At 40.5% G+C, this 13,918-nt stretch overlaps 1 long non-coding RNA gene across 1 annotated transcript in view; it reads left to right on the top strand.

Moving 5' to 3' along the window:
• LOC140498092 (uncharacterized) overlaps nt 1-13,918 on the top strand; it is a 31,664-nt gene that overhangs the window by 5,385 nt on the left and 12,361 nt on the right. The window contains exons 2-3 of the long non-coding RNA XR_011965002.1: nt 1,826-1,944; nt 4,582-4,670. This is a non-coding gene — a long non-coding RNA (uncharacterized lncRNA). The remainder of the gene's footprint in view (nt 1-1,825; nt 1,945-4,581; nt 4,671-13,918) is intronic.

The raw sequence follows: 13,918 nt of genomic DNA, 5'->3' as shown, positions 1-13,918 counted from the left end.
GAATTGAAATTGGGGCTGAGGTGAGGGCCAGGGACAAGAGGTTGTGTGGGCCCAGCTCTGCCCCAGGGTGAGGAGTCTTGTAACTTAAAGACTTCATTCTCCCTCCTCTGAAGTTGTAGAGCAATTGTGTCTCTCACTGGCAACTTAATCCTGGGACAGCCCTTGTATTATAAATTATACTAATTGCTATTTCATGTAGAGCATCCACGGCTCCACAGATCCGAGAACTGTTGCCACACTGTTAGGATACAGTGGTGTCTTATCTTCTCAAATGAATGGATCCCAGTTGGGGAAGAGACTGGCTTGGCTTCATCTAGGTCCCATAATATAGCTGTGCACAGGGCTTTGTACACAATAACAGACATGACACCAATGACTGGCATTTATAAAGCACTTTAAAGTTTACAAAGTACTTAACATACGTTATGTATATCATGCTTTCCTCCATGGCTGGAGTGCACTACAAACTCAATTTCTATCTCTTCTAATACCTTATTTTCTTTAACATTTTGCTCAAGAGCCACATTCGATGGGAAACCTTTTCTGGTTTATTCCCATCAGCTGGTGCTGGTATGACCCAACCCTCCTTCACCCTATACCACACATGTATATTTGTACATATATGTGTAAATATGTATGTGTGTATACCTATATATGTGGGGGGGGGCCACAGTGGTTAGAGCATAAGACTTGGAGTCAGGAAGATCTGAGTTCAAATCCAGTCTAAGATGCTAATTGTGTGACCCTGGGTAAGTCACTCAACCTTGTTTGCCTCAGTTTCCTCATCAGTGAAATATGGGGAAGGAAATGGCAAACCATTCCAGTAACTTTGCTAAGGAAACCACAAATAGGGCCAGAAAAAATTGAATAGGATTGAAGTGATGGACCAACAACATGCTTATATGTGCATATATAATATGTCTGTGCACACATGTATGTGTACAACTGTTTATATTAATGCATATTAATGTAGTTACACATGCATATTAATATGTATGTAGTTATATATATGTGCACATACTAATATATATAGATATATACTAACATACATATACATAATCCATATACTAATATACATCCCCTCTATGTCCTCCAATGGAATATAAGCTTCTTGAGGTCTGGGACTATTTTCATTTTTGCATTTTTCTCCCAGCTTCTAATATAATACTTAAGCTTCTCATTTTCCATCTTTTCAAGGAGAAGGTTCAATTAGACCCCTGTAGGGTCCCTCGGGCTTTCAATCTGTGGATGTTAGAATCTTTTAGTCTGTTACAAGCAGAACCTGCTTTCCTTCCCCCCTCCCTCTTCCGCCTCCACTTCCCCTGTGCTGGGCACATATTAGGTTCCCAAAGACCTTTGCTGATGGGTGGAACATGAGGAGGTTAGCATGAGTGCCTTCTTCATCCTTGGCCTCCCCCTTGTGCATTGAGGAGGAACTGGGAGGGGCCCTTCAAGCAAGATCACTCTAAGGATCCTATAGAATCCCACGGGATTTCAGGGGATATGATGAGTGGGGGGGAACTGGGAAAGTACTCCTTGTCTCTCCCCTCTTCCTCTCCTCTCGTTCCCTCTATCTCCAGCAAGCTCATTCCCAGTCTGAATGAGCCATTGGGGCTGATGTCTCAATGTGGCTGCTTCCTCCCTCCCCTCTGGAGGGGTGGTGGGGGCCGTGGCCAGGCCAGTGAGGTGTCACCTACAGCATGTCACAGTCGATAACCTGTCTCTGCCAGCACCAGCCTGGGAACCTGACTCGGGCGTGCACACGCCGCTGTCTGAATTATCAGCTAATGCCTGACAAATTGCCTGTGATTTTCCTTCTCCCCAGGAGTGCATGTGCCCTGCCTGCAGAGAAGGCAGCCAGTAGGGAAGTGATGGGCAGGCTGATTTCCGGGGCGAAAAGTCCCCCCCTCCATACACACTCCCGAGAGGGGGTGGAGGCCTCAGGTAATTGACAGGCACCAGGGGATTACAAGGGCAAGTTGTCCTCCTCACTTCCCTACCCTCCCTTCCATAAACCCCCCAACCCCCACCTCCCCACCTCGTACCTCCCATCCTGGGCCAGACCCACACAAAAGAGACAAACTTGGAACAGAGCAATGTTCAAGCCCAGTTCTAGGCACAAGGTGGGGAGGGAAAGTAGGAAAATACAAAAAGAACTCTTCAAAGAACTCACAGTACAGTGAGAGTGAACAGAAGCTAATGGGTTAACCAATCGATAAGCATTTAGTGGTTTGCTAGGCACTGGAGAAAATTTTTTAAAAATTAAATGTTTCCCTACCTTATAGGAATTTTAGAGACCTGAAATAATTGTACAAAATACTCACACTTAATTTTTCAAGCTAAAAGGGACCTTAGAGGTCATCTAGTTCTTTTGGTTTTACAGATAGGGAAACTGAGGTCCTGAGAATGAAAAAGGCTTGCCTGAGGCCATGAATCTAGTAAGAAGCAAAGCTGTGATTTGACCCCAAGTCACTCAGGGTCACAAAGCAGAAGGGATCTCAGAGGAATGGTCCAGGCCTCTGATTTTACAGATGAGGAAACTGAGGCCCAGGGAAGTTAAATGACTTGTCTAAGGCCATACAGGCAGGAAGGGTCAGAAATAGGATTTGAACTGACTCCAGAGCCAATCTTCTTTCCACTACACAATGCTGCCTCCATAGGTCAGTAGAAACAGTGACATCTCACATTCCAGTAGAACTTTCAGTTTGTGGAACTATCATCCCAGTAGACCCAGAAGAAAGATTATTATCTTTGAGGAAATTGAATCTCAGAGAGGAAATGACTTGCCCAGAATATAAATTAGTGTTGAAACCCAGATCTTCTGAATCCCACACTGATTCCCTTTCCAAGTGAGAGTCAGATCCAGATGAGGCAGATGGTGGAGACAGATATCAAATTGGATTTCAAGGACATGAATTGTCACAGGGTAAGAAAGAGACTTTTGTTCAGTCATGTCTGACTTTTCAGGATGTCATGGACTATACCATCTATGGGGTTTTCTTGGCAGAGATACTGATTTATCATTTCCTTTTCCAGTGGATTAAGGCAAACAGTGGTGAAGTGACTTGCCCAGGATCACACAGCTAGTGAACATCTGAGGCTAAATTTGAACTCAGATCTTCCTGACTCCAGGTCTGGTGCTCTATTCATTGGTCTAGCTAGCTATCTCCTAGGAAAGAAAGAATGTTTAATTTTCCAAGCAGTGCCTCTGCTGAGGGGTCTCCACAGGCCATGGTAGACATGGGAGGAAGTGGACAGGTGGTTAAGAAGAATTACTGGCATTAAATCCTGTAGGATTTTCAAGATTTATAGAAAACCTGACTCAAAACCACTTTGAGGAAGATAGGAAAATCCATGTATTATTTTTCCCATTTTACAGATAATAAAGTTGAGGTTCAGAGTATAAATGATTAGCCTAAAGTTGAAGAGCTCAGAAACCACAGAAGCTGGATCTGAACCCAAAACTTTTGAGTCCTAAACCAGCACTTTTAGTGAAATGAGTAAAAACCTTAAGTTGCCCTGCTGGGGAGACAGTCAGATGGGGTCAGCTCAGTTCTATACACTGCGTCAAAACTGAACAAAGTGGCCCCAACCCCCTTTGGACAATGATTGCCACCTGTCTCTCTCACAGGGTGCTTGTCCGGGTTGTTTCTTGTACTGTTCAGTTAATAACTCTTTATGCAGATGCTAAGTTCTAGCAAAAAAAAAAAAATCATCCCATTGGAACCAGAAGACCTGGGTTCTAGTCGCAGCCCAGGCACTCATAAAGCTATTGTCCATGAGAGGGAGCTGGGCAGTGGAGAAAGTGTTGGACCTGGAATTAGGAACCCCTGGGTTGAAATCCTCCTTCAGATAATTATTGGCTGTTTGAACCCTGTCCAAGGTCCTCATTTGTAAACATGTGGAGGTAGGACCAGAGCGCCTCTTAGGTCCCACCCAGCTCTAAATCTTTGATCCCATGACCTTGGACAGGACTCTTTTTCCTCATGTATAGAAAAAGGTTAAGCAACATCATTACCACAGGTGAGGGAAAGACTCAGTATTATTAGGTGATTTGCTCAATAAAAATAATGCCTGGCATAGGTATGCATTTAAAAAATGCTCTCTCTTTTCTATCTGCCTCTTCTCCCATTTCTCTATCTGTTAATATATCTATCTATTTATCCATCCATTTATCTATCCTTCTCTCTGTCAATCCTTATCTGTCTATCTGTTTATCTATCCATCCATCTGTCTGCATGTCTATCTGTCATTCTGTCTGTCCATCCATTATCTATACATCTATCTGTTTATTTATCCATTCATTCATCTAGCCATCAATCTATCAATCCATCTATCTACCTATTAATCTGTCAGTCTATCATCTATCCATCTACCTATCTATTTATCTATGTATCTAATTATCTATGTTCTATCTATCCATTGCAGAAAGAGCACTACACTGTATTTGAAATCAGATAATGCAGGTTCAAGTCCTATTTGTGCTCCTTATTAACTGGGTAGCCTTGAGAATAGCTCTTATATTGTAGGTTCCTGTGCAATATTAATCATTACAGCATCGGACTTTCCTTTTGTTACCAGATACATCTGCAGCTGGGCTTCCTTTTGGCATTGTCCCAGCTACTTCAATAGTACTGGAGCTACCTGGAATGTAAGATCTATGAACCAAGGTAAGCTGGGTGTGGTCAAAGAGGAGATGAAGAGTTTAAACATTGACATCTTACGTATTAGTGAACCTAAAGGGATGGTAATGGGCAAATTTAATTCAGAAGATCACTACGTATTCTAACTAATTTACCTCAGAAAAAATGGAATAACTCTTATAGTTAATAAAAGGGTAGGAGAAGCAGTATTGGTATATGATCTCAAAATTGACAGAAGGATATGTTTGAATCCAAGGCACACTGTTCAACATCACAGTAATACAAGTCCAAACACTGATGCCAAAGAGGTCAAAGTTGATCAGTTCTATGAAGACTTACAGCATATTCTAGAAATAACACCAAAAATATGTCATATTCATTACAGGGGATTGGAATGCTAAAGTAGGATATCAAAAGATAATTGGAATAAAAGACAAGTTTGGCCCTGGAGTACAAAATGAAGCAGGGCAGAAACTAATAGGGTTTATTAGGACAACTCTCTGATCATAGCAAACTCTTTTTCAACAACTCAAAAGGTGACTCTAAATATGGACATCACCAGATGATCAATATAAAAATCAGATTGATTAAATACTTTGCAGCCAAAGGTGGAAAAACTCTATATAGTCAATTAAAACAAGACCTGGAGATGCTATAGCTCAGATCATGAACTTCTTATTTCAAAATTCAGACTTAAATTGAAAAAAGTGGTAGAAGTCCTCAGACCACATAGGCATGACCTAAATACATCTCTTATAAACATGAAGTGGAGGTGATAAATAGATTTAAGGGATTAGATCTGGCAGATAGTGTGCCTGAAGAGCTATGGACGGAGGTTCACAATCTATTGTAATAGAGGCAATAACCAAAAAAATTCCAAAGAAAAAGTGGAGTAAGAAAGCAAAATGGCGATCGGATGAGGCTTTCCAAATAGCTGAGGAAAGAAGGAAGTGGAAAGGGAAAGAAAAAAAGGGGAAGATACACCCAACTCAAAGCAGAATTCCAGAGAATAGAAAGGAAAAATAAGATTTCCTTAAATGTACAATACAAAGAAATAGAAGAAAGCAATAGAATGGGAAAGACAATAGATCTCTTCAAGAAAGCTCAAGATAGCAAGAATGCAAAAATGGTCATGATAAAAGACAAAAATAAGAAAAATTTAACAGAAGCAGAACAGATTAGGAAGAGGTGGCAAGGGTACACAAAAGAACTGTAGAAGAAAGATCTTAACATCACTGATAGCCATGATGGTGTGTTTACTGATCTAGAGCCAGACATCTTAGAGAATAAAGTCACGTGGGTCTTACGAAGCATTGCTAACAATAAGGCTAGTGGAGGTGGTGCAGTTGAGCTGAACTATTTTAAATCCTAAAAGAAAATGTTGTTAAAGTGCTGCACTCAATATGTCAGCAAATTGGGAAAACACAATATTGACCACCAGACTGAAAAAGACAAGTTGAAGTCCCAACCCTAAGAAAGGGCATTGCCAAGGAATGGTCAAATCACCGAACAATTGCCCTCATTGTGCCAATGGCAAGGTGATGCTGGAGATTCTGCAAACTAGGCTTCAGCAATATGTGCACTGAGAATTACAAGAAGAGGAACTAGGGACCAAATTGCCAATTCTCACAACTAGGGACCAAATTCACTGGATTATGAAGAAAACAAAGGAGTTCCAGCAAAACAGCTACTTCTTCAATGACTACATTAACACCTTTGACTATATTGTCACAACAGAATGTGGGAAGTTCCCAAAGAGATGGGAGTGCCAATTATCTTATTTGTCTCCCAAGGAACCTGTGGGTCAAAAAGCAACAGTTAGAAACAAATATGGAATAATGTAATGATTTAAGATTGAAAAAAGATATGACAGGGCTATATATTGTCACAATCTTTATTTAACTTATATGTAGTGTGCATCACGTGAAATGCCAGGCTTGATGAATCAAAAGCTGGAATTAAAATTGCTGTAAGAAATATTAACCATTTTAACTATACAGACAATACCCCTATCATGGCAGAAAGTGAAGAGGAATTAAGAATACTTTTGAAGAGGGTGAAAGAGGAGAGTGCAAAAGATGACTTGAAAAACAACTAAGATCTTGGCAAGTAGTTCTATCACTTTCTGGCAAACAGAGGGAGAAAAAATGGAAACAAGATTTTATATGCTTGGACTTAAATTGCAGATGGTGACTACAGCCATGAAATTAAAAAACTCTTGCTTCTTGGAAGAAGAGTTATGGCAAATCTGGGCAGCATCCTAAAAAGCAGTGACTCACCTTGCTGACAAAGATGCATATGGTCAAAACTATGGTTTTTCCAGGAGCAGTGTATGACTGTGAGAATTGGACTATAAGGAAACTAAGCACTGCAGAATCGATGCTTTCAAATTGTGGTGTTGGAGAAGACTTTTGAGAGTCCCTTGGACAGCAAGAAGGTCAAATCAGTTAACACTTAAAGAAATTAATTCAGACTATTCACTGAAAGGTCAAATGCTGATGTTAAAGCTTAAATACTTTGATCACATAAGAAGATAGGATTCACTGGAAAAGACCGATGTTGGGAAAGATTGAAGGCAAAAGGAAAAAAGGGATGGCAGAGGATGACATGGATAGATTATATCATGGAAACAATGACTATGAACTTGGACAGACTGTGATAGTAGAGGATAAAGGAAAGTTTGGCATGGGATCATGAAGAGTCAGACTAAAAGGATTACTCAAAAAGGACAAAAAAGCCATGAGTAAGCACTCTTCTATCTGAGGTTCAGTTATGTCCTCCATAAAAGGAGGTCCTGAGACTAGATGACCTCTAGGGGTACTTTGGTCTCTCAGACCAAATATCTCTCCTTCTTTTCACAGACAAACTCCTAGAAATTGCCTCCAAGATCTACAAAAAAAATTGAATAGAATAGATCGTCTCAAAGAAAGTTGACTCCTGGATCTACATATCTATCCCTCAACTCCTGGGTGCCAGGGCTGCATCTCCAATTGCCTGCTTATCATCTCTACCCGGATGTCTCATGAGCATCTCAAACTCAATATAACTCACTATTTCTTTCCTGAAACCTATCTTTCTTACTTCCCTAATTCTATTGCAGTCACCCTCATTTTCCCAGGTTTGTAATCCTAGGAATACCTTTAACTTTCATTAATTGTCCTCCTTCCAATATTCACTCACTTACCAATCCTGCTTTGGATGCCTACTAGTTGTATGACCCTGGACAGGTCACTTAACCTCTACCTCGATTTCTTCATCTATAAAAGTGGAATAATAATATAACAATACCGACCTTTCAGGGTTGTTGTGAGGATAAAGTCATTGTGAAATGCTTTGCAAACCTTAAAGTGCTATATAAATGCTAATTTTTATTATTATGATTTTTGCAATAACCTTGGTAAATACCAGAGAGGCACAATCACTTCCAATCTAACCTACATAAGTCCTATATGTACATAGTTGTTTGCATGTTGCCTCCTCCATTAGAATGTAAGCTCTTTGAGGGCAGGGACTGTTTTCATCCTTTTTTCACATCTCCAGAGTCAAGCACAGTGCCTTGAACACCACAGGTGTTTAATAAATGCTTGTTGATTTGTTGCCATAAATCTGGCACCTGTGACTATGTGGGGAAAGTGACTATTTGGGATTTAAGTTAAATATATCACCTTGTGTTTAGCACGACTCCTCTGATGCCTCCTCAGAATCTGGAGCTGACCCATGGTTCTAGAAAACCATGCTCGTAGAGCACAAACTCTTGCAGGTCCGTCAGAGTTGGATATGTCTGTTGTCCAGGGAGAATATCGATAGATCAGGGATTTTCCAAAGGAGAGAACCAAAATGGTGAAGGTGTCTGAAATCATACAATTGGGTAATCAGCTTAAGGAACTGGGGAATCATTAGTTGGAAGAAAAGTAGACTTAGAAGAGTCTATAAGAGCCTAGATTTGGAGCTAGAAGGGACCTTGGAGGTCATTGAGTTCAACTGTCTTATATTACAGTTAAAGAAACTGAGGCTGAGAGAGAGAAAGAGACTTGCCCAAGGTTTTAAATGATAGAGCCAAGATTTGAACTCAGGTCTTCTGATTTCCAACCTAGCACCTTTTCTGCTGTTCACATGTTGCCTCTCAGAAGTTGAAGGTCTGGCATTTGAAAGAGTGATTTGGCTTGTTCTGTTTGATCCCCAAATGTGGGGGCTAGACAAGAGTATGATGGTAAATGGGAAGAGAAGGGAATAAGCATTTATAAAGAGCCTACTATGTGCCAAGTTCTGATTTAAGTGTGTTATAAGCAACTCATTTCATACAATAAATCTATGAGGGAGTTACCATTATTCTTTTTATTTTATAGCAGAAGAAACTTAGGCAAAAAACATAAGCTCTCCAAAAAAAAAAAAAAATAATAATACATACAGGACAGTTGCCAAGTGACATTTTTAGTTTTGTCTATACTACTAACATTTTCTCCATCACTTTCTTAGGTCTAGACAATCAGCAAGATAATAAATCGAGCCCAAATTTCTGAGGTGTAGGTGTTCCCATTAAAGATTTCACAACTAGCTCTCAGGAACTATTAGAAATAGCTCCTGCACATCTCTGGCTGGTGAAATTTAGATGACATTTGAGGTTCCTTCCAGGTCTAAGTCTGTGTGTGATTCTTCAAAATGAGACCTACTGGGTGGAAGTTGAGGGGAGGGAGACTTAACTTTGATAGCAGTCATCACAGAATCACAGAATTTGAGAGTTGGTGGGTTGCAGACTCTGATTCAATCCATATAATCCATATAAGAGAGAGATTGCCATTGTTCTATGCCTGCCCAACCTCTGCTGAAGACTCCAAGGAGGGGAAACTTGCCACCCTCTTAGCAGTCCATTACACTCAGGACAGCTCTTGTTGTTAAGAAAAGTTTCCCATCAAAATCTTAATTTGCCATTTTGCCAATTCTATCTTTTATTCCCAGTTCTGTCTTCTGGAGTCATATGGAACAAGTCTAGCCCTTCTTCTACACCCCAGTCTTTCAAATACTGAAAACATCTATTATGTTTGCTCCTCTGATCTGTTCTTTAGAGTCCTCTCTTCTCCAGGCTAAATATATGTCCAGTTTCTTCAAATGTATGGACTCAAAGCCCTTTACCATCAAATTTTTGAACAATTTTTTGTTGTTGTTGAGTTGTGTCTGACTCTTTGTAACCTCATTTGGGTTTTTTTTTTTTTTTGGCAAATATACTTGAATGGCTTACCATTTCCTTCTCCAGCTTATTTTACTGATAAGGAAACAGGGCAACAGAGTTAAATGACTTGCCAGGGTCACACAGTTTGTAAGTGTCTGAGGTGGGATTTGACCTCATGAGGTTTAAAAGTCTTTCTGATTCAAAGCCCACTGCTTTATTGATTGTACCACCTAATTTTGCATTTAACAACTAGACTTGTCCAAAACCAAAACTGTCTTAGAAAGTAGTGAAGAGACCTCTTCTGACTGGAGATCTTTAAGATGAGGGTAGTAGTCTATATATCCTTTCCAGCATCCTCATCCAAATCCCATCCCCATTGCTCTTTGATGCCCGTATTGTGGATGGCTACATCTCTTCCTCAGGTCTCTAGAGCATAACTGAGGAGTTCAGTATGATTCTTTAATGTTACTGACTCAAATCCCCACTGGTGTATGTTTCCCACACCCCAAAGATTATCTGTTGAGAACCATTCATTCAGCCAACCTCAAGCTGATTTTAGAAAGAGATGCTTATTAAGTTGACATACTAATCATTGGTACAAAAAAATCTCACCCAGAAGTCTGTGACACACTACCCCTCAAATATATATAGACTTCAAGGGAAAGTGGGCTCGTGCTTAGAGATTACATGTGTCAAAAGGGTAACTTACAGCCCCTGATTACAGGGGGCAGGCACTTGTTGGACATGCTAGAGGAGGGATTCTTGTCTAGGTCCTGGTTGGAATTAATGGCCTCAGAGGTCTCTTCTTGCTCTGAAATTCTCTGAAGCCTAGATAAGTTTGGAGAAGTCCCTCACCAAGTTGGTCATAGGGTGAAGACTGTTTTGACTACAGAAACTCTTAAATACTATCTGTTAAGTCATAGGAAGGGTCATGATTGACATTGATGGAAGAAGTACTCACAAGAACAAAATTGCAAATCCTTGAAATAAATTGAGCAAGACAGAGCATGGCAAGAAATTCATCCATCTCTACTAGATGGAAAGGAGAACAATCATCTTCTGCTTTCCTATGGCACAAATTCATTGAAGAAGTTTAGATGGGCATCTCAGAGAGCTCAGCTCTAGGTGAATCTGCCTCAAGGCTGGGAGCTGCTGAAAGAGAGATGGGGAAAGCCTTTTCTTCTATCTCTCCTTTTGTGACCCCAACCTAGAGTGGGGTTGGAAGGACTGCAGTGAACCAAAGTTCTTCTCTGGTGCTTCCTAGTGCAAACTGCATGATCATTGGTTAGCTGTGCTTTCCTGAGTTTTTCTCTGTGCCTAATCCTGGGCTATTTATACAAAGAGGCAGGAGCATATCTACATCTTATGAGCAGAATTCAGTCTCGGTGTGGAAATAAGATTTATGCCCCTAAAAAAACCCATAAGCAAACCACCACCATCTCCAACACTAGAGAATAAGGTAAAGCATCCTTAAGGAAGAGGGGAAAAATAACTTGCTGGGAATTAAGAGACCTTGTTTCAAATCCTGCTCTTCTCGTTAACTCACTGCGTGACCTGAGAGTAGGAGGGGAAAGAAGACTGGCTGGGGAGTCAGAGGACTAGGGTTGGAATGCCTTTCCATTAGGTTTGAAGTGCCTTGAGGATAAGGACTGTCTTTATTGGTATCCCTAGCATTTAGAACAGTGGCTAGAGCTTATTAGGTGCTTAATAGATGTTTGTTGACTAACTCCTCATGTTAACTGCCGATTGACCTTGGGCAAGTCACAGCCTCCTTGGGTCTCAATTTTTTCATCTCAATCAAATGAGATTGACCTAAATGGCTCCCAAGGTATTTTCCAGTCCTAAATCTATGATCAGAGGGCATATACATGGTTACTTAGAAGAATTTTTCCCTCACTGTGGTCTTCAGTTTCCTATGAAGGGGGACCAGTGAAGGAAGAGGAGCAATTGAAATAGCTGGTCCCTCCAGCTCCAACTAGCTCTGATGGTCTGAGTCTGACCTCTAGTTTGTGATGACATTTTAAATTCTTTGCTACTGCTTCTTGGCATGGGCTATTGGAACATGAACACAATATTCCAACTATGCTTCAATCATGCCAGAGGACAGAAGGATCGTCATTGGAACGTCATGCTCCCTCCCCCACTTCATAGCATCATACTTAGATTTAGAGCTGGAAAGGATCTTAGAAACCCCCTTCATTTTAAAGATGGGACAACTCAGGCCTAAAAGGATGAAATGACTTGCCGATGGCCATAGGAGTCTAGGGAGCTGGGAGGTGGAACACGGGAACAAGCAATTATTAAGTGTTTTACTGTTTTCTGGACATTGTGCTAAGCACTTTACAAATATCATGTTATTTGATCCACATCACAATCTTGTTGTTGTTAGGGGCTGTTATATATCCCCATTTTACAGTTGAGAAAGCTGAGGCAAACAGGGTTAAGTGACTTACTCAGGGTCACACAGATAACAAATATCTCAGGCTCTATTTGCTGATGAGGGGACTTCGGAGATCATGGAGTTCAAGGGTCCTTAACTGGAGGTCCATGAATTTTTAAAAAAATATTTTGTTCCTTTCATGATCCTATGAATCTTATTTTATGCATTTAAGAACATTATTCTAGAAAGAATCCACCGAAGAGGTCTATGATATTAAATAGCAATAGCTAGCATATATGTACTTTAAGGTTTATAGCATTATTAATTTATCAATTAGTTATTTTAATAAAATAATGTATTAATAAATCAATAATACAATAGCATTAGAATTATACAATAGTATTAATTAATGACAGATTATTAATTATTATTTATTTATTTATGATTATTAACTATTAATTCTAGCACCTTAAGGTTTGAAAGGTGCTTTATAAATGTCATCTCATTTGATCTTCACAAGACCCCTGAGAGGTAAGTGCTACTATTTTCCCCATTTTAGAGTTAGTAAACTAAGACAGAGATTAAGTGACTTGCCCACACAGAGTCCTCTAACTCTGAAGTTTAGCCTGTTTCCATGTGCTACCAAGAACACAGATAGTAAAAGGCTGGAATTGGGATTCAAGCTCAGATAACCTGATGCAGAGCTGGGATCCTCGGACCCCACAATCCAGAGTTCTTTTCACAAAGCCACCCTCCCTGAATGGATGCTGTTCTCTGGACACTCTGTCTCTCTTAGTGTAGCCTAAGATAGTGTCAGCTCTTGTGACTGTTGTTGATCAAAGGTCATATGTTTTCCCCAAGGCCAAACTCCATCTTCTGGTGGGGATGGTGGCAGCAGAAGTGACAGGTCAGCTCTCTCAGAACCAGCTCCCTTAGTTAAGCTCTCATTGGCTGAACTCTATTATCATCCTTCCCAGAATGCAATTGATATGTAAATTTAACTTTGGAGTTTGGGGGCACACCTTGGCATACAGACAATGATTCAATCCTTTAGCAGGATGGGATTGTTCCCTTGGAATAAAAAGACCAAAAAAAAAAAAATCCTGTTAGAGATCGATTGGTTCGTTATTGTCCTTCATCTTTGAAGAGGACCAAAATGACATCACCATGATAAAGTGAAATGTCGGTATGTTGGACTGTGGCTGATCAGACCAATATGACTCGGAATGCTCTACCATAGGTTGGGCACAGATAGTCTGTGTGAAGATTTGGGGTAATTCCCAAATTTGCACATCCTGCATTTACTTTGTACTGTCTCAATTCTGCTTTGCTCATAGAGCACAGCACCCTTTCTGATGTGGGCACACCATGCTGAGTGGTTGCCAGTGTCTCCTATGTCGCACAATCAAATCCAAAGTTCTTGAGAGAGACCTTGAAAGTGTCCTTGTATCACTTCTTCTGACCCCCATATGATCTCCTGCCCCATGCGAGTTCTCCATAAAATAGTCTTTTTGGCAAGCATACATTTTGCAGTCAAATAACCTGGCCAGTCCATTGGAGTTGCCCTCTCTGAAGCATAGTTTGAATACTTGGCAATTCAGCTTGAGCAAGGACTTCAATGTCTGGTACCTTATCCTGCCAGGTGATCCTCAGAATCTTCCTAAGAGAGTTCAAATGGAAGCGATTCAGTTTCCTGGCATGGCACTGGTAGACTGTCCATGTTTCACA

Source organism: Notamacropus eugenii, chromosome 4 (assembly GCF_028372415.1).
Source record: "Notamacropus eugenii isolate mMacEug1 chromosome 4, mMacEug1.pri_v2, whole genome shotgun sequence".
Taxonomy (NCBI): Eukaryota; Metazoa; Chordata; class Mammalia; order Diprotodontia; family Macropodidae; genus Notamacropus; species Notamacropus eugenii.
This window is presented reverse-complemented; position numbering and strand designations above follow the sequence as displayed.